At 42.7% G+C, this 6,852-nt stretch overlaps 1 protein-coding gene across 1 annotated transcript in view; it reads right to left on the minus strand.

Moving 5' to 3' along the window:
* Positions 1-6,634, minus strand: part of CCDC112 (coiled-coil domain containing 112) — a 33,620-nt gene extending 26,986 nt beyond the window's left edge. The window contains exon 1 of the mRNA XM_045022122.1: positions 6,583-6,634. The gene's annotated coding sequence lies outside the window, so the exon portion shown is untranslated. The remainder of the gene's footprint in view (positions 1-6,582) is intronic.
* Between the last annotated feature and the right edge of the window lie 218 nt (positions 6,635-6,852).

The raw sequence follows: 6,852 nt of genomic DNA on the forward strand, positions 1-6,852 counted from the left end.
CTTGGCTGCACCAGATCAGTAATAACCCTGTGGAGCTTTTAGAGACCTGGAATAAAGGTATGCAATGTGGCCATGAACATTCAGCACTATGCCCCCTTGCTGACTAAGGGCATTGGTGTTGTGTTGTTGATTGAATGCTACCTTACTCTACTTACCCCAGTAGGTAATGGACACCCATATACTTAAGGCCCTATATTTCTCCTGTCACCTATCATTGTGTTGTATCATACAAAGGGCCACCCAGAGGGGGGGGGGGAAGTGGGGTAATTTGCCCCAGGCCCTGGTCCCCGCAGGGGCCCCTATGAGAATATAGTATTCTATAGTATTGCAACTTTTTTTTGTGGAAGGGGTCCCCGAAATGGCTTTGCTCCAGGCCCCCTGAATCCTCTGGGCAGCCCTGCAAAGGAGGGATATTTTGCAGCACTTGTTTAACACAAGGTTATGGAGATTGCGTTATACCTGTATCAGAATTGAAAACCAGTTATTTGGAATGTCAAACCAGTGGCTGGTTCAAGTAGGGCTAGTTGAGGCTGCTTGAATTGCCATTGCTCCAAGGATGTCAAACCACTGTATTCCTGCTGCCACCTCCATTACAATTACTACTTTAGAGGCCTGATCCAATGCCTATTGAAATCTGTGGGAAGACTCCCCTTGACTTAATTGGACAATCTGTCTTGTGTAGTTTCAGTACTTCTCCAGAACGGTCAACTTTCTAGTGTGTTTCTCCAGCAGCTGGGAAAATATAGCACAGTGTAATAAAGGATTATCTGGTACAGCAACATCCTCTCCAGCTCATTCAGGAATAGAAGTTTATTGATAAACTTCAATACTTCTTGAATGGGAGGACAGTAGCTAGATGGACAAGCCTGAGAAGTAGGAGATTTCAATGGCAAAATAAATGCAGTGATACAGAGGATTCTCCAAATGATTAAAAGAGGTTCTCTTGGACAAAACCTTCTCCTGGACACTAACTTCCCAGTCCTGTATGGTGTTGAGAGCCTTCTTATCCCCTTGTAGGATTGGGCCTTGAATGCGTCACAGTCATGGAACTTAAAACAAGAAAAAAATATCAGACTATGTCAGGAAGGAGACAGATAGGTGACAGGACTCAGATGACTTTCGTAACACTAGCAGCTTAAACCCAATTGAAAGTCTCTGAAAGAATCCAGGGGAGATAAATTTCTCCAACCAGGAATGAAACCAGGCAACATTCAATGGAAAATACAAGGAAGCCTCAATTTTTTACCCCTTAAACTTTAGAAAACTTGGTTCTCAAGTAGTTTATTGGACTTGCACTGTTGCAGCTATCATGTACAAGATCGCCTTTGTAACTTGTACAAAAGCCATGTAATCTGCAATGAGGTCCCTGAAATGTAAGAACAGCAAGTTATGCTACTACCTCTTCTTTCTTCTTCCCCATAACCTCAACCCCTCATGACAGGTCTGTGGCTGAGGTTAGTCCGGGTAAGCCCCAGCAGATTTTTGAGGGGGACCCAGAGACAAATGGCTGATATATACATATTATCTCTTTCCCTCATGACCGAAGGAGCTGGGAGATTTGTTTGTTACTAGCTCAAGCTCTATTTATTTGTGGATTTAAAAGTTTTCATACTGATTTATTGATCTAGGAAGACCGGAGCACGTCCTTTGTTATGCTGCAAAGATGAAGAAAATGTTTTAAATGTACTCAGTAAATTTTGTGAAACTCTCATGGTCTTATTTTTTTGCTCACATTCTTTATTCCAGTTAAACTTTTAAATAGCTGTCAGTTGAATTTTTCTGCACACGAGAAATAATCTGTTCAAATTGTGGCTTTGCTAGCTAAAGAGATTTCAGGAACTGATGCTGTTCCCAGCTGCAGAACACAAAAGCATTCACAGATGCTAACTAAATGGCCTATGCTGAAGACATTTTATTGCCTAATTGATGTTTTTAAGAGCATTTTCCTGCTTATTTTTCCTTTTTGTTTTTTATGATTGCGATTACATTTGATTTCTTTGTGTTGGTGATTTTTATGTATCAACTCTGAATAGAAATTAGCAAGGAATGGGAAATGTTTCAAAACCTGAAAATAGTCATCTGTGTAAATTGAGGATTGTTCTTACAGACTGCTAGCTGCAGTGGTCTGAAAAATATCTTTATTCTTTCCATTACAGTGTTTTCTAATTTTCTTTGTCTGTATCTTGCATTACTCTGATATCAGAGAGACAAGATGTATCCTGTAGTACCTGTTTGTATTTGCTTTGCTTCATCCACCGCTGGTTTATCAACCATTCTAAGGTTTCCTTTAGTGGAGTTAGCAGTTGAGAGCAGTTCAGACCTTGAGCTATGTAACACATCAGGCTTCAGCAAGCAAATTTATTGGGGGTCTCTCAATCATACTATGATTTCTCACCCATTTCCAAAAGGCAAAGCCATATACAACAATTCACAATTTATTCCCCGTATGCCCCAGAATCCTTTGCACTATTTCTCACTGCACTTAGTTGGAGGTGCCATGGTAGTGGTTCATAGGTATTTCTGGCATCTCAGCCCATCTCCATAGTCCTTGAGACATCTGCTGGTGCTCCTCTTGGGTGGTCACTATGCACAGGTTGAGAACTACTGACCCAATTCCAATGGGGATCACACGGTTGAATAGTCATTGGAGGTGGGATAGAGTTCTAATTTGTGTCATTTTATTTTGTTTCCAGTAACTGCTTCTAATTAACCAGTATTAACCAGCTAAACCAGGGGTAAGCAACCTATGGCACGGGTGCCAAAGGCGGCACACAAGCTGATTTTCAGTGGCACTCACACTGCCCGAGTCCTGGCCACTGGTCCGGGGGGCTCTGCATTTTAATTTAATTTTAAATGAAGCTTCTTAAACATTTTAAAAACCTTATTTACTTTACATACAATAATAGTTTAGTGTTATATTATAGATTTATAGAAAGAGACCTTCTAAAACGTTAAAATGTATTACTAGCACCCGAAACCTTATATTAGAGTGAATAAATGAAGACTCGGCACACCACTTCTGAAAGGTTGCCGACCCCTGAGCTAAACACATAGAAAAAAGTAAAGATGTCAGGACTTAGCTCTTATTAGAGCTTACTCAGGCAAACTCACATCGATTGCTTGATTTGGCCTTCAGTGGTAACGAAAGAAAGATATACACTTGCTGAGAATGTGATATCTTATTTTCTACCCCTCTGTTTACTTTATATGTATAGTGCATGACATTGCATTCATGACACACGATGCTACTGCAGTTAGTTTATATTCTTTAAGAGTGGGCAGTTTTGGGGGAAGAAAGGGATTTGCCAGTTAGAGGATATTTAGGCCAAACTTTTCAGAAGTGGCTACTGATTTTGGGTGCTTTGCTTCTGTTTTCGGATGCCCAGCCTGAGATACCTTGTGCCTGACTTCCAGAAGCACTGAGTATTTGTATCTTCAGTTCAAGACAACAGGAGATGTGGGTACTCAGCACCTCTGAAAATCAGGTCCAAGACTGTTCTCACTTATGGCAGGGCACACAGCAGCTCCAGGCCTGGGGGAATCCAAAGGTGAGCATTACACCACATTTGCACCCTCACACCTTCAAATCAGTGCTGTGTGCAATTCAGCCAGACATCAGGATCTGGTCTGGGGGCGGGGTTAATAATGGCTTCTGCTAATTCAGTTGTGCTGGCCAGTGTGACTGGAACAGAATTTTAATAAAAAAGTAGGTTTGTAAATGAAGTAATGATCTAGTCTAGAGACTTTTTTTTAAAGCCGTTTTAACAAACCTGTGCTCCAGACACACCACCCAGCACAGCCATAGTAGCAGAAACCAGTACCGAAAACTCTGTTTTAAAATAACTTCTTATCAGGAGGTAAAGGTTTGCCTAGCCGGGGGCCCAAATATTAACATTGTTTTATTATGTGGGTAACTTGAAAAGGCCCTTGTTTAGAATAGTCATGGAAACCATGCTAGCAACAACCATATTTAGTTGTTGCTAGCATGATTTCTATTGTAACGTAGGCAGAGTCTAATCAAAACAGGCTTGCTTTGTTTTCCGTGACTCACGATATGCACTCTGCCCTGACATGCATTATATTCAGCCTAGAAAACAGACAAAAGGAATTTTAATCCTCTGCGATGAGGCTTTGTACATTGCCATTTTGTGACAAAACATACACACTATTGCTAGCATTGATGCAGCTCCAGAAGTGGTAGCAATGGGGGAGTGCTAGTGCAGACAAGGCTCCCTCAGCTGCCAGCATTTTTAACACTGCCATTTGGACCTTCTCTGAGCAGGAAGTTAAAAAACAAGAAATTCAGTATAGACAGCATTAGAGTAGTTCAAATTTCTGCAGAGTGGGCCAGATCCTGAGGTTCATTTACTCAGTCCTTACTGAGGCAAATTCCTATGCAAAACTAAGTAAGTACCCCAGGATTTGGCTTTATAATGTCCTGTCAATAATGAAGCTTTTTGGCATTGCTTGTACCATTTTGACCTCCCTTCAAATGCCTGTAACACCTTCTGTCCACATATTAAAATGTTTACTGTGGTGCACAAGCAGTGAAGAGGAAGGATAGTTGTGGATAAGGTGCTAGCCTAGGACTTTGGAAACCCAAGATTCCTGGGGCAAGTCAGGGAGTTGCTCTGCGACTCAGTTTCCCATCTCTAAAATGAGGATCACGTAGTTCTCTCCCTCAAAGGGCTGTTGTGAGGATATATACATTACAAGACTATAAGATGCTCAGACACTAGGGTGATGGAGGCCATTTAAGTACCTAAGATAAATATAGGGACACTTGCTCTGAGCAAGTCCAAACTCCATTCTATCCCACAGTTAATGGGTCCCTCTGTTACAGTGCCTGTGTAGGCAAGAAGTGCAAACTTTGCAGCTGCAATTGTGCAATTAGTCGTCCCTTCGGTGACAAATTTGACATTAATAGCTCTCACTTGTCAACCCACTCAGCTATTGGCTGCACGTGGGCTTGCGAGCATCTGAGGTGATGCTCAACTGGTCGCAGCTTTTCCTCTCCCCTCCTCAAGAACAAACCTCTGTAGTGAAGGAGGACACAAAAACACAATGAAAAATATATATTTTTTAATGTGACATTCTATACCTTGGGGGAGCATACTGTAACCCCCATATTCCTTTTTATATAATCGTGATCTTACATATAAAGCTTGCCTTGTAAGGTATCAGCAGGGAAAGGTTATGGTCTGCTGAAAGTCCTTTCTCTATCCATATATAAAAATCATTCATGCATATGAAGTTATGAGAATGGTGTTGTATGGTTGTCACTAAAACATGCTGGAAGTTGGGGAATCAGCCAGATATTAGCTCCCCAGATGCAACAGCAAGGAAAGTAACCAATGCCCAGGCAGGGTGTCAAACAACCCATTAACAGCCACTGTCCAGAAAAGGAACTACAATTCAATGACTCACATGCATAAGGCCACACCAAGGGAATTGTTCAACATTGCAGGGAGACTCAGCAATGCCCCCCAGACATTCCTGGACTTGTGTTCCCCAAGCACATGGGACTGAGGGTATAAAACAGAGCACAGGGGCCCCATGCTTGGCCTTTCTCCTGCCACACCTATGCTACCAGCAACAAAGGGCTTGTCTATACTGGCAATGTTAAAGCGTGGCACAGTGCTGGGAGAGAGTTCTCCCAGCACTCTAAAAAACCCACCTCCACGAAGGGCGGAGCTACCAGTGTGGGAAGCACGGCTCCCAGCGCCGGTGCACTGTCTATACTGGCATGTTACAGCGCTGAAACTTGCAGTGCTCAGAGGGGTGTTTTTTCACACCTCTGAGCGAGAAAGTTGCAGCGCTGTAAAGTTCCAGTGTAGAGAAGCCAAAAGACACTCAGAGAACACCGAACACTCTAGCAGAGGAGACTGGCCCAGATTTAATGGACAAAACCTGTATATTAAGGACTGTAATATCCAGTGCGGTGAGAAAAACTGCACAGTCTAATTGGGTTGACAGTTTAGACTGCGTGCTTATATTTTATTTTGGTAACTAACTCAGACTTTTTGCCTATCACTTATAATCACTTAAAATCTACCTTTTGTAGTCAATAAATTTGTTTTATTGTTTATCTTTACCAGTGAGTTTGTATGAAGTATGTGGCAAAACTGCTCAGGTTTGCAAAGGCTGGTGTATATCCACTTTCCACTGATGAAGTGGTGAACCAATTAATAAATTTGCACTGCTCATCTTGACAGTATATTCCTGAGATACAGTGCTGGGAGCTGGAGGGTTTTGGCTCTGGGCCTTTCTCTGTGTGATTCTTGAATGGCTCTGGGAGCATTCATGCAATCTAGCTGGGTATGGGGCTCCCTATGTGATTGTGTTGAATGATAACAGCACCTGGAGGGGTTTGCTGCTGGTCACTAGCAAGGCATTGTGAGAGACAGTCCAGGCTGGAGAGAGTTAAGGGGGTACAGCGGTCCCACGGTCCCAGGCTGCACCCTGGGGGTCCCATTACAAGCAAATAAAAAAAATACAACATGCATTTTGAAAAAAATATTAAGCTGGAAACAAAGGAAAACAATCAAAGATTTGGTAGCAGCTAACCCACGATATACTTACTATGTTGGGCTAGCAGAGCTGTCACAAGATTGCCTCAGCAGCATCTGATATCCTAAAACCAGAACAAAGAAAAGGGATTACATAGCAATGTACTCATCCACCATATCTCCAAGAAAATGCATTTATCTCAACATGCTGCCCCAGCACCCACTCACTGCCCCACTACACCCAATGAGGGATACAACCCCTGGCAGCCCCCGTGCGTTAGGCAGCAGAGGAGATGAAGGAACTCTCTGGGCTGGCTTAAGGGGCTGAGAGGGGTGTCCTTCC

The sequence above is a fragment of the Mauremys mutica genome, chromosome 6 (genome assembly GCF_020497125.1).
Source record: "Mauremys mutica isolate MM-2020 ecotype Southern chromosome 6, ASM2049712v1, whole genome shotgun sequence".
Lineage (NCBI taxonomy): Eukaryota > Metazoa > Chordata > Testudines > Geoemydidae > Mauremys > Mauremys mutica.